The 27,256-nt window shown below is 35.3% G+C and overlaps 1 protein-coding gene across 1 annotated transcript in view; it reads right to left on the minus strand.

The window, feature by feature from the left end:
• Positions 1-27,256, minus strand: part of LOC119676203 — a 107,410-nt gene that overhangs the window by 79,203 nt on the left and 951 nt on the right. The gene's annotated exons all lie outside the window — the stretch shown is intronic.

Consider the following 27,256-nt stretch of genomic DNA (forward strand, 5'->3'; position numbering starts at 1 on the left):
TCAATTATAAAAAAGCTTTCGTAGAAAATATGGGTATAGTCAATAAAGATATGACTGATTTGTACTGGAACCAAACTGCTGAGCTGAAGTTGCCAATGATGCATCCAGTCTTCACACGACACTCCCTTTAAGGAGCCAACCTCAATAGTCAGGACAGTCGAAGCTGCGGGTCTTGACCCCCGTGTTACCGGGTTTACACCGCCGGCCGGGTGTCGCAAGCTAAATTTCCTTACTATGTGGTACTCTTAATGCATTGCGATGGTCCACATAACGGACGAATAGCACAGAAACCCTCGAGAAACCCTGAGAAGCTCCTAAGCTGAGCCGTATAGACGCCGGCTCTAACTAAGCGTCCATCATCCCGGGATGGCAGCGAGGGACGCACAAGACTGCACGATATTGTTAACAACGCTAAAAATATTAAGCCGATACTTATTGTCGACAATGCCTGGGCCGTTGAATGGGGCCCAACATTGACAAACCCCAGGGGAGAGTGACTACTAGATGCAGTGGCCACCCTGGATGTGATGTTACTGAACTGCGGCCAAAAGGACACGTTCTCAAGGAACAGTTATCAGTGATCCACTAACTAACTCAACGGATTGGCAAGTGTCAGATATCTACACTCATAATGACCACCAAGCTATTATCTTCGAAATACATGAACGCTAACCAAGAGTCAATCCTGCGGCAGCCACCCCAAATCCACTATGAAAAGAGTTAACTTTGGACAAAGAACCCTTTAAGCTCTCAATGGACGACATCCACTTAATCGACAGTACTAATGGCAAGTAACATGTTTATTGCTGGACTGACCAAATTTCTGAGCTAAGGAAAAAATGTAAACATGTGCGATGCCTATGTCAAAAAGCAAAGGGTCGTGACAACTTCATAGCGCAACAATAGGCCTATAAAACGGCGAGAACTAACTTAAAAACGGCGATAGCGAATAGCAAAACAAGATGGTAAAATGAGTTGTGCGAGGAGGTCGAGAATAATCCCTGGGGACTAGGATATAAGGTGGTTATGTAAAAATGATATACCTACCGCCCACCAGTTACAACAGACGCAGCTAAGCTAAAAGCAATAGTTGAAGGTCTGTTTTTGCAGAGAGCTGATATAACCTATTCAGTACAAGATAGTGAGCCACAAAATGAAATACCTGAGGTAAGCAGGCAAGAATTGGAAGCGGCATGCAAAGTGATGGAACTAAACAAAGAACCCGGAGTGAATGGAATACCTGACACTAAAAATGGCCACAGAAGTCAACGCTGATTCATTCAGGAAAATATTCGACGCATGTATTAAGGAGAGAACATTTCCTCAGATATGGAAAATACAAAGGTTGGTTCTTATACCGAAAGGTAATAACGCGTAGGATGCATCGGGCTACCGTTCACTATATATGATTGATGCGGCCGGTAAACTCTTGGAAAAGATAATTAGTCGAAGATTAGAGGAAGCTTTGAACGGCAACGGTTTTTCAGATACACAATTTGGTTTTCGAAAAGCTCGCTCCACAATAGATGCTGTGGAAGCAGTCATAGCCATAGCAAAAGATGCCATTAAAGGAGACCGTTGGCTCAAAGAATACAAAGAATACTGTGTCATCATTACATTACACATTAAAAGTGCTTTAACTCGGCGGACTGAGACACTATACTAGCAGTACTCGATGGAAAAAACGTCCTAAAGTACCTAGTACAAATAATCGCTGACTATTTTAAAGTTAGAGTGCTTTTGTACTACACAGACAGAGGCACGAAGTCATACCAAGTAGCAGTAGGGGTCTCACAGGGTTCGGTACTGGGTCCAATATTGTGGAACATTATTTATGAAGGAGTGCTGAGGCTTGAGCTCCCAGAAGGCGCAAAAATCATTAGTTTTGCTGATGACTGCCCTGGTGGTTAGGGGGAAACATATAGAAAAAATAGAAACAATATACAACGATGCATGTAAGGAACTGGATCACAGTCGTAGGTTCCAACCTTGCTAACCATAAAACTGAAGTTTTTCTTGTAACCAGCAGGAAAAAGATCGAGTTTATTACAAAACCTGTTGGTAGTGAGCCAGTTACATCAAAATAAGCGACAGAATACCTTGGAGGAATGATTGACAACAGACTCACCTTCAAAGAGCACCTACGATATGTTACTACAAAATGTGCGAAAACAACGTTGCACTATCGCGAATAATGCACAGGCTACAGAAGAAGCAGTTATTGACAAATGTAGTTAAGTCTATTGCTATATATGCGGCTCCCATATGGACACATGCAAAGAATAAAAAGACATACAGATTAGAAATAGATGCAGCCTACAAAATATGTGCACTCCAAGTTATTTTCGCTTTCGTAGTGTCTACGAACGCAACCATGGTTATTGCAGGAATGATGCCACTACAGCTGGAAGCAGAAGTTGAAAAGGAAAAACATGCAGCTAAAAAAACTGGGCTCACAAACTACAAACAGCTTAATGAAGAAGCATTGAATAAGTGGCAACAGAGTTGGGACACATCCAGGAATGGACGATTGACACATAAACTCATATCGAAAATAAATGATTGGAGCAAAAAAAAGCATGGGCAGGTGAACTACTACCTATCCCAAATGCTAACTTTATACGGCTGTTTCAGAGCATATTATTTAAAGTTCAAACACGATGAAGACGATAAGTGCGCAGCGTGTCCAGATACGAAAGAAACTGTGGAACATGTGTTCTTCGATTGTCCGAGACATGAGAATTATCGCAGCTCCTTGGCAAAATTAACCATAGAACAGGTCACACCTGATAACATTATCCACCTGATGTTGATGTCACCACAAAACTGGAAGCTGGAATGTGTATTTGCGAAAGGAATCATAGAAGGACAGAGAGCAGCAGAGAGAGCTAGAGCTGCAGCAAGAAATGATAGCAATCGCTGAATGACCACCCTGTGAAGTAATGCTTAAATGTGGTTTCGGAGGGATGTATGGTTGGAAGAAGCATGGTATTAGGATAAGGTTTAGTACGTAGGCGTAAATATAAAGCAAAAGTTGGTTGCGAATCGTGCATACTGGTAGTACAGGCTACCTGTATCTTTTGAGGATTTCATATCCTTTAGCTCGTATAGGTGCTTAAATAAAAAAAAACAAAAATCATGTTGCCTCAGTTGGGTCACCAAGGCACGACGACAGTTAAACACTATACGTCCAAATGCATTGTTTGTTGAAACTTTCAGCATTAGCAAGTATCGCACTAACATCATACCCATTTGCTGTTTTCCTAACACCTATCACATCCTAGTCTCTTACATTCTCATACAACGGAGACTCACAAAGAACATGAATCCAATCTTCGAAGTAATGTTTACAATTACAGTCCGAAGAGTCAACTAAAGTCCTTTTATGAAAAAATGCAAAGAACCCATGGCCCGTCAGAAGATAGTCAGGACTCAAGCCGAAACCAAAGTCTGGTCTATCTCTAACGAAATTGACATCCCGAATACATTCATAATTCATTCTTTCGTTTTCGCATTCATTCAGTAACCTCACAATCTATGACTTGTTTAAGTTCACGACATTAATATCACCCAACCAATCAGTTTTCGATAACGCCAATCCCCTCTTTAGCTTGAAAGCAGTTGCCCAATTCAACACCTCCCAGTCAAGAGGGGGAACCCTCTTGACACTTTGTCGAACCAAGGAATCTTCAGAATACATCTGCAGCATCAACTTCAAACGCTTTAATTTTGCTCATTGTTAGGATTTTTCAAGTCCAAGATTCCAAACCATAGAGTAGATTGATCCAGGCATAGCATTGAATGCATCGGATCCGTAAGTTTATGCTGATGTTTCTATTGCATACCACTTTTTTGAATTTGCGAATAGATTTTCTAGCCATCTCTATTCGACATTTAAGCAGTTGCCTAACGCAACACTTCCATGTTAAGAGGGGGACCCCCTGTAATGTCTGGAGGCATCTGTTTAGACTGTATGGCAAACCGGCAAGCAAACTTAAAGAATCACGCACTGGCCATGAATCACTTCCTAAGACCATTAGAATATTTGCCCAATATGTTTCACACTCAACAAACAGGCTAATATACTACAAGTGCTCTATGTGTTTAACGTGATTACCTGCCTGCAACGGCTTAACATCACGTTACTCAAAAGCAAAACGTCTTGATACAAAGCGTCAATAAGCGCCCCTTTGGAAACTGCTTCAATTCCGCAGGTACCAATGAAGAAATGTGTATAGGTCATAACTTCCATCTTGGTATAATGCGAGGCCTACCTACAACCTCTGCTACAATGTGGGCTGTAGCACCCGGTGATGAAACCGCAACTCCACGGCGAATGAATGACAAGCTAAATTCTTCCCGCGTAAGTTTGGGTATCAACACACAGCCACCACGAAGCCTACACCAATGGTCAGCACAGCCGAAGCTGTCGGGCCACTGACTTCCGCGGTACCAGATCGGATCATCTCTGGTCAGATGGCGCAAGTGCCGTGTTCACTTACTACCATACGTACTTCCTATACAAGTACCAGATTGGCACCGGAATTTTAGTCGCCTTTTACGACAAGCATATCTACTGCGGGAATATTCTAAATCCCTTACCCGCGGGGGGCGCTAATGTACTACAGTAGGAGATGAAAGTGCATAGCGCCTGTTCCGTTTTTATAAGGGCACTGAAGCATCGCCGTTGGAAAGAGAAATAACTTTTCAGGCCATGGCTAGGCATCAAAATCAGGACTGATAAGGTTCCAGATTACGGTATACCGCTAAATATAATTACGAAGAATTATCTTTTTCGCTGTGTGCTTCTACTCTGTTATTTGAGTATGCAGAAAACGATTTTAAAAAATTGCTCTTAGAATGATCGATAGCCTCCAGAACTATGCGACCAACACAAAGGGGAAGGCTGCTTATAGAAATTAAGAGGAGCAATGATATAGGAGCAAGCAAATACTACTCAGCCATAGAAAAATTCTTCGTTTCTGTTGAAACGTTGAATCTGAAAACTCACACCGTTACAATCCAGTGCAGGCACCTCATCATAAACCAGAACATTGAGGACATGACAAATCATACATAAAGAAAAAATGTACCACCTATGAAGACATACAGTCAGCATACGTATGTTTGTCTGCGGAAGATGAGTAAAATATATTAGCCCTTCGGATCGGACAAATTTCTGCAGACGATGCAGTAAGGAAGGCTACCAGGCTGTGAACTGTAAGAGTACTGAAAATCGCGTCTGATGCGAAGGAGCGTATGCAGGCGGTAGCGCAAAATGTCCACAGTATTATCAGACTACGAGTTTAATTAACTCTGTGTACTTGCGAGTGTTCAATCAAATCGACTTTACATTTCTTTATTTATAATTCTTACACTTTTGGTCTCTGAGAGCGTCACACTCATGAGAGCATGAAGAGATAGATATGAGCAAAACTACAAAAAAAGTAACAATATGAACAATAAATAAAAAAGAGTGACAGTTCGACCATCCTGATATTAACTCGTCCTCGACTTGCAAGTTTACTATATGTTAATATCGTTATCTTCATCGTAGTCATCGTCGACTGCAAGAAATATTGAACACCATGGTTTCAGTTTGTCACTGCTAACGACTGTTCTATACCGACGCTGCTTTCTTTGTTCACCCACCATGTCTCCAATGACATACCTGTCAAATCGCAAAACTTTCTTCACTTCATATGGCCCGCGATATTTAATGCCATGCTTTCTTGACTCGCCTGTGCTTGGAAGCGGTGCTTCAATAAGCACAAAATCACTTTTTTTATACGGTTGTATAGTTTTATATTTGGCATCGAATCTAGTTTTCCAAACCTCACATGCAGCCTTAATGTTCTTTTTAGCATCGTCATAACGCGCGCTTAGTTCGTGGCCATCAATATTGATATTTTCATATTTTACAGCAGCCAACAGTTTATTTCCACTGATGTCTTTTAACGGAAGATCGTAAATTAGTTCAATGGGGAATATTTTGTTGTCGAATTTATAGTTGTATTTATCTTCCATTGCAAGCAACGAAGTTTTGTGTCCTTATCTTTTGTGCTTTATGACGTCTTTCTTTTTGCGTACGTCTTGATGTTCAGCAATACCATTAGCTAGTGGTGTGCGTACGACAACTTTAATATGCTGAATATTGTTACTATTACAGTAAGCTTCGAACGCTGAGGATGTAAAAGCTGCACCTCTAGCAATAATGATTCGACTGGAAAGACCAAAATACAATGTTAGTTGATCTAGGGCTTCTAGTACTGGTTTTGTTTTCGTGAATGTAACAGCAACAGTAACAACATATCTAGTTACTGCACCAATAGTGTGGCTCAGAAAAACTAAAATGCGATTTTAAATGAATGCCATTGACCAAGAAATATGCCATTTACCAAAAAAAAGATATTCCCAAAGTTTTGGAGCAATAGGATTAAAAATGACGTTGCACCACTCGAGCAAAGTTGGGTTTTCAGTACAAAAAAACAGAAATTTTTCAATTCAAGGTCATTTTTATCTTTTTTAATTATTTCAAAAGATATTAATATATATATTAATATATTTGATAGAATATATTTGATAAAAATTGTTCACAAAACACAATAATTAGTTGAGCGACTGTGCTCTGATTTCTATGTCACACCTTTTAGCTGGCATGTACAATTACGTAATATATGCTGCGATTTAATTAATTATTTATAAAAAGTTATAATTTCAAGAAAACCCTTTTTTTCAGTAATTAGTGTATTGTGTTTATTATGTTTTATAACATAAATCTGACTATGTGAAGGATAATTTTTATGATAATATTCGATTACTTGCAGAACATATTGTTTATCATCTTCATATTATGTCAACATCAATTTATAATCCAACATAAGCCTAATTCCTCTTTCTATATAATCATTTATCATATGAAGTCTGGCACAGAATTCAAGTGCATTTCTATAATCTTGCGTCTCCATTCATGGCGAAGGATTGAAACTAATAAAACTATTAGATAGGCAAAAACGATCAAAAAAAATTTGTTATCTCTTCGGTCACGAAATCAATAAGGTTCTTTGAGAAAAATAACTTCATTATTGGGTTTCCACTCTTTATCTAACCAGAGAGACCGGTAACTCTACAGTTACTATCTACACAGATGACTCAAAGATGGAAGGCGGTACGGGAGCAGGAATCATCTCGAAAGATATGCAGATAAGACAGTGCTACCGAATCTCTGTTACTTACAGTATCTTTCACGGCGAGATATATGCTATCGAAAAAGTGGTCAATATTATACAACAAAGTACAATTTGTAGATAGGCCGCACTAAAAGCAATCTAAATTCCAAGATAATATTAAAATGCCGCGACTTACTAATGAGCATCAAACATCATAAGATCTCTCTTGGCTGGACATAGTACATTTCGAATACTTGGACATAGCAATATTGAAGGGAATGAACTAGCAGATGAGACGGCCAGAAGAGGTTCTGAACTGCATACAGGAGAGGCCGACTTCTCAATATATACACCGATAGGATAATAGAGGAAATCAATACGGTAACTAACAATTTATAGACTATCCGCGAAGACTGTAAGGTCGCTAGAATCTTATGACCTAAGTTGGACAAAAATAAAACGAAAAGCCTTTTAGGCTTCAGCAAATCTGCAATTCGTGTACTTTCTGAAGTACTAAAGGGGCACTGTGCCATTTCGCCTATGCTCCAACGATGGCGAGTTCCAACAAGTGAATTATGCAGGAGTTGCCAAGATGAAGGAGGTAAAATCTATCAAACACTTCATGTGTCTCTGTCCAGGACTTCAAACAAGGCTACTTTAATGTCTTGGGGATCAATATTTTTCTGGCTTAGAAAAGATAACGAAAGCAAACTTATCGGATCTCCTCAACTTCATATGGAAAACCAAATGGTTTAACAAGGATAACAAAGGTTAGCAACGCGCATGTCCTGGTAACATTTTTTGAGGGCATCCCAATGGGTAATATCAGGCCTATTCTGAATACTTAGAGGGAACAAAACTCCCTATTCCCACACTGTTCCCGAACACACAACTACCTTATTCTGAATTGCCTGGGAGACAGCAGTTTTGGGAACAACAACAGTTTCAAATTTGTTTTGTTAAATTTTGACAACCATGCAAATTTTTAATGACGAAAAGTGCGAAAATGAGCAAAACAAAGAAAAGAATTGCGGATCATATGTTGATTTAAATGTAAAAATCGCATTATTTGTTTGTTTCACAAATTATCGGAAATAAAAATAAATTATTCTATGAGTAAATAATAAATAATAAAACTTTTATTTTAATGAGTAAAATAAATATATAAAAAGAATTGTGCATGAGCAAAATAAACCAAATGCTAAATTCTAAATTTTTAACTCTTTTTTAACAAATTAAAAAACAGCCTTACGTTATGATATCAATTCTTCAATGTCTTTATTTTTAAACATTCACTGCTTTTATATAAAATTTGCGTAAATTATAATTTACTTTTTTTATGTAATTAGGATAGAAATGTCCTTCATGCTTCAATTAATGAACTAATAATAGTTTATACCTGTGCAGATCTTACAATAAAAAAGAAGCAACGTTTTACCTGTATATAATTGCAGTTTATTTTAACTTATTCTAGGAATCCATTTATTTCAGAATTTGGTTTCCTTTCATTTTTTTATTGTTTTAAAAACAATAGTTAACACTTTAATTAGTGGATAAAACCCGTGTGAATAAAATAAATAAATAAAAATTTAAATATTTCAAATTTGTTATACTTTTATTAAAATAATAATTTCAATAAAATATATTAAATGAAAATTTTGTTATATTAAATTTATTAAAATATATTTAGAAAAGTAATCCAAAAATAAAACTTTGAAAATATTAAATTTATTGTAATAATTTTATTATAATAACAATTTTATTAAAATATATTCAAAAATCTGATCATTTTCAGTTACTTTTATATTAAATTAAACCATTTTTAATACTTTTTTAACTTGTGTCCCCAACAATTTCGTAGGGAGAGAATTTGTGCAAAATTAGGAAAAAACTCCCATTCCCATGCGATTCAGAATAGGAGAATTGGGAACAGGGAACAAAACTCCCATTCCCAATTTATTCAGAATAGGAGAATTGGGAACAAACTCCCATTCCCATGCGATTCAGAATAGGCCTGTATATGTCTCCAAGTAGAAGTGTTGACAACTCTCAGCACGTGCCTTCCGAACATAACCTAACCTAGTGTGGGTTAAAATTTTCACACATATGCTCACCATAAAAATGTATATATCTCGTACAAATCATCCGAGTTATATGTGAATTGATATCTTAAAATAAACATTTTTAGAAAGTACATGATTTTTGCCATCCATCGAGAATCTTAGATAGCACCTGGGCGCCACAGGTAACCATACCTACTACAATATATGTATAGCGTAGCGATCCGAAACCTTGCATTTGTCAAGGGCGGAAACTAAACTAGGAGTGATAAATTGAATCGTTCTGTCTGTGTTTGTTGAACTGTGACTACAGATTCAGTCTCCATTTTGGGACACATTTCTTCATCGAATTTATTCCAATTAAAATGGAATTTTTAGCCGCTCTTGCTTTGTTTGCTAAAAGGATATTAACTTCAGTCATACTCCCTGTACGACCACTTTCCCTTTGCTTTCGAAAAAATTCTTGTTTTGACTACATTTTCAATGCTACTTAAGTATCTTTATAAATTATTAAGTAAAAATGTAATATTTTTATTTTTTATTTATGTTTCTTCCGTTTTTTGTAAACATTTGCGATTGCATTGTGCATACCAGCTAAAAGTTATGAAATAGGAAGCAGAGCACAGTCGCTCAACTAATTGTTTTGTTTTGCGCATAATTTTTAACCGATTTTGCTCATCAATATCTTATTAAAAAAATATTTTAATTATCTATCAAATGAGTATATATTAATAACTGTTGAAATAAGTAACAAAGATAAAAAATGAGTTTGAATTGAAAACTTTCTGTTTTTTGTACTGAAAACCCAACTTTGCTCGAGTGGCGCAACGTCATTTTAATCTTATTGCTCCAAAACTTTGGGAATATCATTTTTTTGGACAATGGCATATTCCTAGGGGGTGCGCTCATTCAAAACTTCATTTTTAATTTTCCCCATTATAACGTGAGCCACTCTATGGCATCAACGATCACTAATGATCGTGGTAATGATATATTCATTACCACCATAACATCTAATGAAAGGTCCTAAATGGTTTTTATGTTTCACCTCGAACGACACCCTCGATATATTCATACCATATAGCTGACATTCTTTCTTTGCCTTCTTTCTTTGTACTTCAATTATAGCAACATTCAACGCATGATTTCGACATCGGAGAAACTAAAAATGTTGTTTCATACGTTTTATTATGCCATCCACACCTGGATGACCAGCATGGCAAAGTCTCACAATTCTGCATCGTACTTCTTTCGGTATGAATTCTTTAAAATGAATATTTTTGAGAAAAGAGCATGAGGCTGAGAGAGCAGCACGAGGCTGCTCTCGCTGTGTTGAATTGGCAGACTATTTAATGCTCTATAGTCGATACATTAACCAATCTTTTCAATTCGATTTTGGTACAAGAAGAGTAGAGTATTCTGAAGTTGATGTTCGAATAATATTTAACTGTAGTAATACGTCAACAATTCGTTCCACGACACGCTGTTTAGGAATTTGTATGTTGTAAGGTTTTTTTGTTATCGGTGTTGGACATATAACCGCGATCTCCATTTTCGTTGTTTTCGCCTTACCGAGTTCATTTAGATTTTCGCCAAAACAATTATAATAGTTATTTAATAAATTACGCAACACATTTTATTCGTTTACAGCTGAAATCTCGTTGCACTTAAAATTTTCGGGTGTTACCGCCAACACTTGACATTTTCCATTTTTAATTACAACGTGACATTTGCACAATACATCAACACTGATAATAATGTCATATGACATGATATTATCTTCGACAACTAGCATATTGCACTTATACTTTTGTGCATTGATAATTATTGCCAAATTTTGTCTTTTCGGAACACAAATATTCACCGCCGGCAAAACCATTTAAGGTTTTCACACAGTTTATTAGTTTGCACTTCAATATATCGGCTATGTTACGTTTAATTATCGACACGCCACTGTCTGAATCAATCAAAGCGTTACATAAAATATTATATATACATATTTGTTTTGTAAGGCCCAAATTTTATTCTAAAATTTAACCCCACAAATCAAATGAATAGTCAAATATGAGTTTTAAATTCACTTAGTAAAAACATGTTTCTAAATTCAATAAAATTTTCCTACAGTAACATCCATTTTTATTATAAACAAATGACCCTGTAAATTTCATATTAGAGACAAACATTTTGTATAAACGAATGACCCTGTAAAGTAAAATATGTTTTGATTAGTTTTTTGCCGCTAATAAAAATTAGTTAAATTTGTTGTAACTATTTCTCTTGTTTGTCTGCATAAACAAATTTAAGAAAAATATTGTGCACGCATTTTTTATGTGATGCAGTTATTTTTGTTGAATTTGATTGCAATGCGTACAACAATAAGAAATTTGTTTTGACAAATTTACGGTACTTTGTTTATTTGAAAATAATTATTGTTTTTGTATGTAATGGAAGGAATTTCAAATAAAAGGGCAGCGAAATTGCCAAATCTTTCTATTTGGAATTTCTTTCACTTCAAGGTAAGTCACTTTTATTAGGGATGATAGTGGGAGCTCGGACTAGTTGGTCCAGGCATATGTTGATTCGTTTGGCCATTGCTGACGATCACCATGTGAATGGATGAACTAGTTTGGGTGAAGTGATAATGGTTGAATTACCTTCTGCTTGGCTTATGCTGGCGTAGGGTAATTTAACCAGTTGAGTTACCTTCTGCTTGGCTTTTGCTGGCGTAGGGTAATTTAACTAGTCATCCAGACTTCCATTTGGCCATAGCTGATGGAGGAATGGGCGACGAGTCACCAACACTGTAAGAAGGCGTGTGGACAACGAGCGTTTGGCAATTGCTGACGGACGTGGCCAGGCGGAACAGTAGGAAGGAACCCTTGTCTGGCTTTTGCTGACAAAGATATTGCTTTATATTGATATTAGAGTTTCTAGAGATTTTTTTATTTGGAATTTCTTTCACTTCAAGGTTAGCAACTTGCGCACCACTGCAAGCAATCGTCATACGACATATCACAACATTCTACACCGTTTACAACATCGTGACAGCGTTTATGACATCATACAACATTTCACAACATCCTACACCGTTTACAACATCGTTACAACATTTATAACACCATACAACATTTTACAACATGCTACACCGTCTACAACATCATTACAACATTCTACATCATTAGCAACATTTTCAACATCGCTTTCCACAAATTGATTATATTTTCTTATTTTTTTTGTTAAATAATAAACGCTACTTTAAACAGAAGTGTCTCTATTATTTTACTTAGATAAATTTTCTTATAACGAACCCTGGTATACTCGCTGAGTATACCCCAGCTATAGATAGGGCCGGGAAAAGGTCGTTACAGTTTAATTGTAATTCCCGGTTTTTCAATGGCATTTACTAGGTTTCGTTTAGTACACGTTTTTGTATCATGGCTTTCTGAACATATTGAACAACATGACTTTCGTTACGGTTTTGGATTATTTCTTGAAATATGCCTCTACTTCCGTCAAATATACAAACCGGTACCGCTTTTACCACACGAGTTGCACTAGAGTCACTGATATTTTTATTCGACACGTATTGATTATCTTTGTAACGTACTGCGGATTTTCGTACACTCGCACTATTGTCGCACTATATCTCGTCACCCTCACTACCGTTGTTTTCAAGTAAGAGTGGAGCCAAATTATGAATATCGCGTCTTAAAATACCTGATGCTGTTTTCACATCGACCACACTGCCATCACTGCCTTTATATATTTTGATTGGGTCAATGACCATTGAAGAGGGGGTAAATTTTCATTCTTTAGAATAACTAAGGAGTGTTCTTGTAAGTTATTGCATTGTTCTCGCCATTTATGTCGGTATTGTAGTTCCGTTAGATACTCCTAGTTCCATCGTCTCCAAAATTCGAGTTTTATGTGGGACACCAATTTCCATCTTGCTAATAATGATGTTTTTAAATTTGCTGTGGTTGTATTTTCCGGGACTGGTGCTGTGACTGCTTCTCCAATCAAAAAATGACCTGGCGTAAGTTCTTCTAAATCATTTGGGTCATTTGACATTGGAGTAATCGGTCTTGAATTTAATATTGATTCAATTTCTATTATTACTGTATTCAAATCTTCGTACGTTAACGATTCAGTTGCGACACTCTGTACCAATAAGTACTTAGCCGATTTCACTGCTGCTTCCCATAGTCCTTCAAATGAGGCGTCCGTGGCGGAATGAAATTGAATTTGATACCTTTCTTACTGCAGGCTGTTTCGATATCTGCTTCTGATTTTTTGAAGTAAATAACTTTCATTAATTCATTTAGTTTATTATTAGCTCCTACAAAATTTGTTGCGTTGTCACAGTATATATTTTTACAATGACCGCGTCTTGCAACGAAGCGTTTAATTGATCCTATAAATGCGCCAGCAGTCAGATCACTGACCAGTTCCATATGTAATGCCTTTATAACGAAACAACAGAAAACCGCAATGCATGCCTTGTGAGGTCCCTTTCCTCTAACCTTATAATGTACCAGATATGGTCCACAAAAATCCACGCCTGTATTATGGAATGGTCTGGCTGATTGTACTCGACTACTTGGAAGATTCCCCAGAATTTGGTTAAATGTTATAGGCTTACACTTAATACAACGAACACAGTGTTGATTAATTGACCTCGCCATTATTTTCCCCTTGACTGGTCAGAATTTCTGTCGAGTTGTTGCCAACAATGCTTGTCCACCACAATGCATGTTTGTTTCATGAATATTTTTCATTATTAGTTTCACAATTAATATGTTGACACCTTATAGTTCAAATCATCTTTTGCTGTTTTCATTAGTGTTGCTTCAAGGAGAGCCGCGCACAACTCCAAGCGCAGAATTGTTTGTGTTTTCAAGGGTGCGACGCGTGATTTGGAACATAAAAGCCGATTAATCAGACGTCCATGTTTTAATTTTCCTCAAACGTATATTACAGCGCCAAAGCCTTTTCTGATGCATCACAGAAGTTATAACGATGTCGCCATCTGCTGTCCAAATACATGCCTTTCAATTTGAAATCGATTAAGTGATCTAAATTCGTTCAAAAACGGATCCACCTACTGTATACTTCACTTGGTACTGCTTCATCCCTCGTTAGGTTGATCTTGATCTTGTTTTGCTATATCCTTAAGCAACGAAGGATCATTGGCGCACCACTTGCGTAATGTAAAACCGGCCGAATCCAATGCAGTATTCAGATTGTCTGATCCACTGAGACAATCGTCAACATAGAAATCATTTTGAATCGCTGAAGCTCATAGCGGATATTTAGACGATTCCTTAATGGCCAGTTGTTGCAGGCATTTCGAGCTAAATATGGTGCCGACCGTGTGTCGTATGTGACAGTATTTAGTCTATAGAAATTCGACGGTTTACATGACGATTCTCTCCATACAATAATTTAGTAATTTCGATCATTCGGATGTACAAGGATTTGCCGGTACATCTTTTCAATGTCCGTGCAGTATACGAACCTTGGACGTCTGAAACGAAGTAGAATAGAAAAAAGCTCACATTGAATGTTTGGACCTGTCAGTAAAATGTCATGTAAAAACAAGCCATTATTAGTTTTGCATGAAACATCAAATACTGCTCGAAGTTTGGTTGTGCTGCTTTCTGGTCGAAGTACACAATTCATCATCGTCTGAAAGTACGCCGCAAGTCTGGGTCTGTGGAGCAAATTCGTGATCACTTATCCTTCCTATCACTATCCAGCCCAGTTACGTGTTTTGCAATGATGGAAGATTATTCCCAATCCTTATTTGCCCTATAGATAGCAGTTGATGGGAAAACTCCGCACCTAACAAAATATCAATTTTATCACTAGCATTGAAGTCTGGGTCAGCTAATTTAATGTTGCTGGGTATTTTCCCATTCGATATGTCGATGTGCACACTCGGCTAATCAGATATAATTTTCGGTATTACGTATACTTCTACCCTTGCTGAATAGTTGTTAATTATGGAACCAAATGTTAGATTTACTTGTCGTTGAGCATTTTGTTTTCTCTGTCCAATACCTTCAATGCATGCTGACGTCCTTTGGGGGTTTTCTTCTAATTTCTTCATAAGCCTGTCTGTGATAATGTTGACCTGTGAACCAGAGTCTAATAATGCTCTGCATTCGATCTCCGTTCCTGTATTGCCTTTTATAGTTATGCGTGCTGTTCTCAACATAACTTAGCATCGTATATGATTATTGCTGTTAGTGCTGTTCACATTATCCGAAGTTTTTAAAAATTCGAAGTTCTTCGAATATTCGCATTTCAACGAAGTCTTCGAAGTTGGAAAAAACTTCGAAGTTTTTGTGAATTTTTGTTCTCGAAGTCTTCGGAGTTTAAGTGTAGTGAAAAATTTCGAAGACTTCGAAGACTTCGTAAGCAAAAGGTGAAGTGAGAGCGCAAAATGCAAACAAACGTGCATCACACAAATTATTTGAGGGATGAAAGCATTTGCTTCGTTTGTACGGTTTTATGTTTTTTTTTTGGTATTCTATGCAGAAAATTAAAAACATGTTTTTTTGCTTTATTTTATTACATAAAATTTATTTTATTATTAAATATGTATTATAATATATATTATTATTAAACATGTTATTTTTAAATATTATTTATATTAAATAAAAAATTTACATTTTAAATAACTTATATTTATTATTCATATTTAAAAAATCATATTTGAGAAAATTTTTAATATAATATAAAATATATACGTAATAATATGAAAATATAGATATTGATTATAGATATTGATAAAGGAAATTTTAGAAAAGTTTTAATTTTTCTTTTAAAAAAAATCACAAATTAAAACCTTGAAAATAAGTTATGAAAAAATGAGTTTTGCTCATTAATGCATAATTATTTGACATGTATGAGCTGTGATGATCACACAGGTAAGCACAAATTTATTTTTTGCATAATAAAAAATAATTTTTGATGTTTTTATTGTAAATATAATTTTTTAAATATAAATAATAAATATAAGTTATTTAAAATGTAAATTTTTTATTTAATATAAATAATATTTAATAATAACATATTTAATAATAATATATATTATAATACATATTTAATATAATATATATTACAATAACATATTTAATAATAAAATAAATTTTATGTAATAAAATAAAACAAAAAAACATGTTTTTAATTTTCTGCATAGAATACCAAAAAAAAAAAACATAAAACCGTAAAAACGAAGCAAATGCTTTCATCCCTCAAATAATTTGTGTGATGCACGTTTGTTTGCATTTTGCGCTCTCACTTCACCTTTTGCTTACGAAGTCTTCGAAATCTTCGAAGTTTTTCACAACACTTAAACTTCGAAGACTTCGAGAACAAAAATTCACAAAAACTTCGAAGTTTTTTTCACCTTCGAAGACTTCGTTTACTATTCGAATATTCGAATACTTCGTAAATTCGAATATGAACAGCACTAATTGCTATTAGAAACTAGGCTTATTGAATTATTTACTTCTGGCTTTGTAGCCTTACTGGTTGGATTTTCTAAATGTAGGAGTGAGTTGTATTTTTTGTCACATTTCAGACAATTAATGCACAATCGCATCTGCTGAACTAGATGAAGCCGTTTACTGGGAGCATCCTAAAGAAAAAACTTACTTGTGTACAACGGATGGCTATCCCTGCATGCTAAACACAGTTTTTCACTTACAAAATGTTCATTTGTAACTGCAACTAACCTTGATGTGTTCCAACGTTTTTGATCGAATCCTCTGTCAAGCGTATCTAATCATTGTTTAACTAACTCTATCCAATTTCTTTAAAGTGAGGTGTACCAATAGTGCATCCCACTTTTCTACAGGAATACCTTGTGCAGTCAAACCCAAAAAACACTCTTTAGTGACATCATGCAGCGATTTTAATCCTGAAGAACTTTCTGATGTTATTGTTTGTTGACGTAATAACTTGTTGAGTAATGCAATGTCCAAGAGACGTTTGTTATCATAACTAGTTGTCAAAATTTCCCACACAGTTGTATAGTTTTCGGTAGACGTTGGTATATGTTTTATTAAATTTTTGGGCTCTTCAACCAAATTTGTCGTCAAATAAAACATCATCTGGATTGGCTTAAAGGCTTGCTCGTCTATCAATTGTGTGAACAAATCACGAAATGCTACCCATCTCAATGGATTGCCATTAAATGTTGGAAGCGTAATTTGTGGCAATTTTACTGATTGTGATTGCAGTATTACTTGATTTTCTGAAACACAATTAAGAGAATTTAACAATTTTAGAATCGTTTTTATTAGCACCAATATATTATGTAATTTCTATTCTACTTCGAAAAACACCTCCCAACTGTAGTCCTTTACCGTGTCCGCAGGGGTGGAGTTCCATATTATATCTTTGTTTTGAATTAACTTGCTGAGGTAATTTTCCAGCCGTGATGACTAGCCATGTAAGCCACTTCTTGTTGTGGTTCTTTGAATGTTGCTTCTATTTCCTTCATCGTTTTTTCAATTACGCGAATCAACACCCTTTGATTCCGTAATGGCTTTGTCACATCTTCGCTCGACACAGGCTTGGTTCCTTCTTGTTTTTTGTCTACTTCAATGGTTGCCATTTTTTCACTTAATCTGTTGAAGACTTGATACAAATTGTGGAAGTAATTAGAGTTGATACCAGATGTGTGTATGAACTGAGTACAAGTGAACACGTGTCTTAATGCAACCACGTTGTGTATACATGCACCAAGTTCTTAGCTGCCGTAGATTATATCTTTGGATGCAATCACGTCGGGGTCACCAAATAATGTTAAGCACGCGTTTGTTCTTATTAAATCTGCAAATAGTTATATCACCCAAATATAATAAGAACTTGTTTGTTCTTATTTGAGCCGCAAATAGTTATATCACGCTTCCAACACGCACATGTACGCGTTGGATGATATATTTTAGTATTTTGCTTAACTGATCGTAAACTGCCGAGCAGATAAACTTGTAGTTTGCCTTATTGATCTATTTGAAAATGAATACTGCAATTATTTTGTATGTATTTTAATCTTTATTTATTTTTATTAATTTTAGGCATGTGTTGTTACCCGTTTCACGATTCAAAACCAAAGAGGAAGTTTTTTAGTTTAAATCCAACACAGAAGCTGCTCTCATGTCCCTAATCTAGATAAAGCTTCATTCATGCTTCATTCAACTTATGTTGTCAAACAGCTGATTACTAGTGTTTGACAACGTTAAGTTCATGAAGCCTTTAAAATTAAACCAAGCATTACGTTAAGTAGATTTAGCAACCCGATTGTCACATATCTTATGATCGCCTGAACTTCGAATTGCCTTCGGCGTCCAATAGATAACATCCGATAGTAGTACTCAACAACGCTTTCATTTTTCCTCTGCTGATTGCTAATTAACAGCATATGAATATCAGCAGCATTTAAAACGCACAGAAAATCATTTATGAATGCGACCACAAATTCACTCCAGCTACGAAATACTGGTTGCGAATCGATCTACATTATTGCGGCACCTTTCAATTTTCTTCTTATGGCACAATATGGTCATTCCACTGGTATGCATTTTTCAATTGTTCAACACTTTGTACAAACTGCACTGATGTGATGTCATCACTGTTGTTGTCGAATATCGGCAAAGCATCTATAATTTCTCGTATGTTACAATAGTTACCCGCAACCTGCATTACCATAGCAACATTCGAATTCATATTTGTTTCATACTGCATACGTAAATTGGTTTAATCTGGTCTGTTCTGCATATACGGTGCATATTCTGCTGACGTAGTAGCTACAGTTATGTTCGGCGCGACTAACGGCGACTTTGGCACATATTCAGGGGTTAAAAAGAATACTGGCGCCAACGTAGACACATTAGGCATATTCATTATATGTGATGCTTGCAGAGGCCACACTGTTCTTGTTGATGCACACGCATATTTGTTCATGTATTGGTTTGGTACAGTCATTGAAGGAACAGAAACACTCACTGTATCTGCTGTAGTTGTAGTTTGACTTATTGCTGCAGAGTAGTATTCGACACAAAATACTTTTTTTAAGTACTTATACATTTATTTATTGTATCTATTCTCTTGCAATGAGGCTAACAATAAGTTTTAATTCTTGCATCGACGTCGCCACAGCATTAATGGGCTGTATCAATGACTCCAATGTCTAAAACTGTGGTGTTTTCGTTTGCTTTATTAACACCGGCGATATTTTATTTCTCCTGTTCATTATGTTCATGCAGTTGCGTTTCCTTTACCGACGGAAAATCCTCCAAATTACTTGCATTCCCCAGTTGCACTCTTTGTTTTATATCCCTCTTCTTAATTTGTCAGACTCTGAGTTAAATAAAACACGTCTGCGTACTTGAGAGTGTCCAGTCAAACTGACTTTACATTTCCTTATTTATAATTCCTACACTATTATACTCTAAAAACTTCATACTCATGAGAGCATGAAAAGATACAAATGAGCAATACTATAAAAGAAGTAACAATATGAGCAATCAATAAAAAAGAGTGACAGTATCAAGAAGCGGTGCGTAGAAAAAGGGCATGAAGGTATTGCAACTTATTATTAACTATTGCAAAGCTGCCCAAGACCTCTGATATATACTAGTGCTGTTCATATTCGAATTTACGAAGTATTCGAAGAATTCGAATAGTAAACGAAGTCTTCGAAGGTAAATAATAAATATAAGTTATTTAAAATGTAAATTTTTTATTTAATATAAATAATATTTAATAATAACATATTTAATAATAATATATATTATAATACATATTTAATAATAAAATAAATTTTATGTAATAAAATAAAACAAAAAAACATGTTTTTAATTTTCTGCATAGAATAACAAAACATAAAAAAAACATAAAACCGTTCAAACGAAGCAAATGCTTTCATCCCTCAAATAATTTGTGTGATGCACGTTTGTTTGCATTTTGCGCTCTCACTTCACCTTTTGCTTACGAAGTCTTCGAAATCTTCGAAGTTTTTCACTACACTTCAACTTCGAAGACTTCGAGAACAAAAATTCACAAAAATTCGAAGTTTTTTCCAACTTCGAAGACTTCGTTGAAATGCGAATATTCGAATAATTTGAACAGCACTAATAAATAGTTGTAATGGGGGATGTAGTAGTCTTACTATCGGAACAATACGATAACATTGAGCTGCAAGTTCAGATGATAGATATAGAAAAAAGCGGCTATCTGAATAACAGTTTCTCATATTAAGATGTCAACGCTTGGCAAAGAGCACACATTGTAATAGATTGTAATAGAGGTAGAGCTAAGAGGAAAGCAACCTATAAACAAAATACCTTGAAGTCGTGATTGATGTAAGGCTGAGCTTCAAACAGCAACTTACAGCAGTAAGCTGTAAAGTAAATAGTGCACTAACGCAAAGCGCTCCCAACATCGGTGGCCCTAAGAGTAAAAGAGTACGGATTGAATTATATTTTATACCGCTCTTATAAGGACAGCAATTTGTGTCATTGTCAGAAAATTTACAGTGGACATAAATACAAAAGAGCTAACCGAACGCTCTTATTCACTTAGATAGTGGCAGAAAAGATGGGAACAATCATTAAACAGACAATGAACCTATGCACCCGTTATCAACATTTCCTTGATGTGATAAGAAAACATAGTGCAGTGGACTTCAATTTGACTCAAATATAAAACGGAAAAGAGGCGTTTTGGAATATGTTCATCGATTTCAGCAGCAGATAGCTTCTTCTGCCCAAACTGCCATAACGTTACTGAAAGCGCAGAACATGTGTTTGTCGTCCTCACCGCTTCAATGAGAAACGTGAACTATTCGTGGAGGTTCTAATATAGGGCACCTACAATCTTCTACCAGGTTTACACATAAACGGGTTTATTCTGGGCATTTTACAAATTTATCAAATTTTGACAATTATTTATGATTTTAGTAAAGCAAAAAACTTTTTGTATTCTGAACACATCTTGACAAATTTTAAGCTTAAGTACCTAGTGCTTTTCACCACACTATAAATTGTAAATTGTTTTGTATACAAAAATCAAAAGTAGTGTGAACTAGTTATTATATTCATATCATGCCTCATTACCTTTATTTTTTTGGATCTGTTATTTGCTATTTAGAATTTTACCATGCATATAGATAATTCAAATCTATTGTATTTTTACAAAACTTGATTAAATAATTATAAAATCACTAATAATGCGATATGGAATTTTATTATAACAATTTTTATAAAATTTACTAAATTATATATTATTATTATTTTAATATTTTTATTAATAAATAACTAAAAATTCAGTAATTATGCTATTTTGAATTTTGTCATGCATACAAATAACAATAAAAAGTGCTTGGAAAGAGCATATGTTTTAGTCGTCAAGAGCATTTGTCATTTTAAATGTTCAATTTTTAAAGAAAAAAGCTTTTAAATTATGACACAGAATACGAAAACCTTTACAATCGTCGATTTTGATGATAATTGTTATTGTTTCACAAATTTGTAAAGTACACAGAATAGGTCCGAAAATGTGTTCAAGCAGCTTTATATGGAATAAGATTAAAACATATTTCGAAGACGAACAGCAGGTTCTATAACAGCTCGTTCCAATAAAAACAGCTGCCGTAACACAACTGTAACGATGACAAATGAAAACACACAGGCTTTTGGCACAGGCCAAAAATCAAATCAACAGTCAAGTCGAAATATATGTTTGAAATGAAAACAAATGAATTACAACGAATGTAAACACTTTCAAATGACTCATTGGACAGTGTAAACGCCATATTATGTACTCGTGATGTTTATTACATATTCACATAGGAGGGAAATGTGATGCAATTTTCCATCCTTACAGCACATCTTGTTGGATAAGGATATCGAAAAACGGCGGGAAAAGCAGTCATGCTTTCTCCGCAAAAAAAGGAAGTGTAATGATCTAACATTTTATATAATAAAAAAAAATTAGTTATGTATATATATACTTGATAAAGTTCATACATTGTTGACCAATGTAATTTTGAGAAGTAAATGGAATCTAATCATGATTTAATCATTAGAATAATAAAACAAATCAAATCGTGATTTTGTGACTTTAGCAGTAAAAGAAGTTTAAAGACTGTAATTTAATAGTAAGCAAAAGCTGGTAGTAGGCAAGGAATCTAAGTAGTTTAACAGAAAAAAAAATAACAGAAATTCCTATGCAAGAGAAAATGATCTGAAGACTCTAACAGTGACCAAATTATTATCTTCTATATCTATCTCAACCAATATCAGTCTATCAAATAAAAACCTTATAAAAGATATATTATATTATACCTATACCCTATGATCAAAAAAGAACCAGAAGTTAAAAAAACACGCAAAATTTTAATTTTTAATAACGGCAAAATAATACTCCTTATTGACCGTCCGGAAGGAATTCATAGTGCACCACACCACGAATATCGAAAAAAACAGTCAGCATAACCTTGATTTAGGACCGACTTTGGCGTTCTCTTTTCGGTTTCGGCTCACCTTCGAAGCACCATTCGGTCGATTGTTGTTTGGTGGGCATGTCAAATTCATAGACCCATATCTCATCACCAGTTATGATGCGTTCGATGAATGTGGGGTCAGGTCACTATCTGCGTTGAAAATTAAATCTTTGGTCACATGACAACGACGCTTTTTTCAGCTAAAAATGAAATTCAGCTAAAAATCGCCACACGAAAATTTTTCGACTTCTTTGTATAGACGCCAAACATATATATATGGTGGGACGTTGGGACAGCGCACTGTCCAACAAGTGGCCTCACTGAAGTGAAGGATTAGTCGAAGTAGACCATGAAACGACTTGGGTCCTTTTTCGTCTTTCGATTCTCGGATGTTGTTATTGAGTTAAAGCTGGAGTGGCTTCCGTTCGCATAACTACATCTTTTGTTAATGCAAGCATCTCATTTAGCTTGAGGTTTCTTCTAGACATAGACATCTAGACATAGACATAGTCTGCAAGTGTCTTCCTCAGCAAGAGTTATCTTTTTGAGGTGATACTTGAAGTTGCCATGTCCAGTAATTAGTGAGGTCAGCCAGCTTAGAGTGCTCCGCGAATAGCTAAGCACTTTTATCGCTTCCCTGGCCCACGGTTTAGGTAACATGAGTTTGGTCTGTCTACAAGTGCTCAACTCTCTCCATCTATTAAGATGAAGTGAGATTATCCACTTATTGACATAGGCTGCCGTCATGCTGTACCCCAATGGTATTCTGGGCTCCGGGTCACAGAAATTATGGCTTGATCCTTGCTTTGCAAGTTCATCTGCCTTCTCGTTTTGCTCAATACCGATGTGTCCTTTAACCCACATGATCGTCATCTCATTTCCATGAGCACATTCCATGAGCTTCGTTACACATTCTTGTACTAAGCTGTTAGTTATGTATGTCTTTTGCATGCTTTTGATAACTGCTTGGTTGTCCAGCGCTATCAGAATCTTTTTCTGATATACCTGACAATCTAATAGGTGATCCAGAGCATGTGAGACCGCCATAAGTTCCACTTGATAGACGGAAACATATATTCTTAGATGTAGAGTGCACGTTAGATTTAGCTCTTTCGAGTAAACCCCAGCACCAGCTCTGCCATCCATTAAGGAGCCATCGGTAAATATGCAAATGTCATTCCTTCCACATTTATTATGTAGAAAGCCGTCTACTATCAGTGTTCTGTAGGACACTTCTGTCCCATAAACCCTCCTCATAGTCTCCAATGGCATCTGCGTTTCCTTGACCGCGGCCTGGACGAGATCAAGAATCTTACGATGGCCCACTAATTTTTCGAAGTTGTTCCACGTGGAGCTCCGGTTCATGCGAATTGCTGCCAGTGCCGCCGTTTTCTTTATATGTAAATCCAACGGAAGCAAGCCTAGCATCGCCTCTAATGCCGGTGTTGGTGTAGTTCGCATAGCGCCTGTTATTCCAACACAGGGTAGTCGCTGGACTCTATCTAACTTCGTCTTTATTGTCTTTTGGGTGACTTTACACCACCAGATAACTGACGCATATGTTATAATAGGTCTGACTATCATGGTATAGATCCAGTGCATCGATTTTGGGAATATCCCCCATCGTCTTCCGCACACTCTCTTACATTGAAATAGAGCTCTTTTCGCTTTCCTGATCTTTTCATTCACATGTTCATTCCAAGTCAGTTTATTATCTAGGACAACACCTAGATACTTCACCGACTTTGATATGCGAATGTTATTATCAAAAAGTTGTAAAGGCTCCATTGACAGACTTCTCTTCCTCGTGAAGAGGATAGTGTCTGATTTCGTGGCATTGATGGCCAGGCCTTGTTCCCTACACCATTTTTCGACGCATTTAGACGCCAAACAAAAACTAATCGTACGATATGCTTTAAACTTTGACAGAATGTGTATAATAGTGTTGCCAGCGTGAAAATAAAAAAAAATAAGCGCGGGAACGAATAAGTTCGAATAAGTTCTTTTTTGAATAGCATCTACTTATATTGTACCTTTAAAAGGGACACTGCTTTGGCGACACTTAACAATTTTTTATAACGCATTCATGGATGCCAAACAAGTATTGATGTGAATTGATGATTGATTAATTATTTGATTAATTTTGTATACGATTGCATAGGAACACTTTTGCTTAAATAGTTTAAAATGTTTTAAGACAGATTAATTTTAACATCTCAGCTTGCTATATTCTTACTGTGATCTTTTCTTTATATTTATAGATTATTGGTTTTTCTTATAATAAACTACAGCTTTTTAAATATAACAAAAAAAATTATGGGAAATAATAAACAAATTTAATAACAATTATAATAAAATTAAATTAAATTAGTTATGGGATATTTGGATATCAGTCGATCACGGTAGTACTTTCCCGCAAAACTTCAAAATGTATAACGTAGGTCCCATATTCGTTTGATGACTGTTTTGTACGCAACAAATTTGTTTTTCTCAAAATAGATTAAATTTGGGTGATATCAGCCAGTTCATTGAAAAGACGAAAATTGCAATGTCGACCGATAAGACGATGATCATTTTTTTGAAATACACGTGGTTAATATACATTAATAACATCTGTCCAAGAAAAACCGAAAACTAAGCACTACTGCTCAACATTGTTAAACCATTTTTAAGAAATAAGAAAAGATTTAGCCTTCTGCAACTATTTTAATCTTTTTCTTAAATCAAGAACATAGACTTATTTTGAATAGTTGACAAATGTTTTCATTTCGATAATCGTCGAATCAAGTTTATCTCTTTTTTAGTGATTCTTAACATCCACTTAAGCATTCTTGCGTATCATATTATTAAAATTACGTGACATCGAATATACTAAACTTAACAATCTGCTTTCAACTCAGGTATGAATTTTAACATGTGCTAACCACTGAGATGGTAATAGGACCTGCATACTATAATCACCTTTACTTTAAAAAATTCAGGTACGTGTTTATGAAAATATTTCAATATTTTATATACAAGTAATGTAGTTACAGCTTCTGATCTAACCACCGAAGAATTATACGGAAAATGGCTAGGTTAACATTGAAAACGAACCTGAACCATTCAAATCGTATTTTTTTTTGTTCGTTTTCAGCGTAATGCGCCAAAATTTACTTGCATATAAATAATGGTACATTTTGATATTATTAAGGTTCTGTAAGCAATATAATCAATTATTGCTTGGATTGGAAAATCCAAACAGGATAAGCTGATTTGAGGACTTATCTTTAATAGCGCATGTATCTAACGTTGTTGAAAAATTTTTTGAACTAACAACAAGGCTGCCTCACGTAACGTAAAGAAACAACTAATTAGTGTTATAAATATTATAATGACAGTTATATTCATGGTCCATCGTGGCATGAAATTTGTGTTTGAGAACTGTAAATTAAAACAGTTTCTAATTTAATTGTTATTTCAAGTGATTCAAAAAGTGGATGGAGCCTACTTAAATTAATTTAATGAAGAGAAAAACCTATAACTGAAGTGTTAAATTCTTTGTGATAATGACCCACCAAAACAAAAAAGAAATGGTGCATGAAAAATGATAGATTTGAAACATTTTTGAAACTACAGTGAAAGGAATTATAGAATGCATTCCAGAATTTCCTGAAATGTTTTTCAAAATAAAAGGGGGTCTTTAAAGGAAATGATACTCGTATTCCTTACAACATAAGAATGGATAATCGACACTCGGGAAAAAATGCATATAAAACCTTTGAACCAACTGTACTGCTGTATTACACTCTACTTTACATATAGAATATTGTACACATACTTAAATATAAAATAAATATGGTATCCCAGTCGGACTGATCAAAATCCTCGGCAGCTTCCTGCGCGAGAGTTTGTGCTGTGTTAGAATCAACAGTATCATATCTATTTTTCGGGCGGTACGCAGATCTTAGAACAATCCTTGAATAATCACGACGCTTATAAGGAATACACAAATTAATCAGTGGGATGTGTGGAACACTGCAGAAACACCTAGCTATCAAAGAGTAAGGTGCCCAGATGCACTAACTAGAAAAAGGCTCAACATAAAAAAAATTTTGGTATCTACTTTAAATCAGATACACAATATTTTCGAACATTTTTTTTTTAAGGTTACCTCTTGATACGACAAATTAAAATTAATTTTTCACATTTAAGCAATAAATGACAGAAGTGACTACAAACAAAAAATTATTTACGAATAATTAAATAAAAGATATAAGCCAATACCACTGATGTTGGGTATTTGGCAATACTCGAAACAGCAGTCTGGTCAGCCAAATATTCAATTAATTAAAATACATAATAGGGATATTCAGGCAACTGATTAGTTGCTTAGTAGTTGATTACAACAAAAATTTGCACACAAAAATGAAACTAAGCAGGGAATCAACTATTTCGGTGATTCTCAGATTAGTACAAATTTGATTAATAGTGCCGTTAGTCCCAAGTGTCGTAATAATAACTTAAAA

The sequence above is a fragment of the Teleopsis dalmanni genome, chromosome 1 (assembly GCF_002237135.1).
Source record: "Teleopsis dalmanni isolate 2A chromosome 1, ASM223713v2, whole genome shotgun sequence".
Lineage (NCBI taxonomy): Eukaryota > Metazoa > Arthropoda > Insecta > Diptera > Diopsidae > Teleopsis > Teleopsis dalmanni.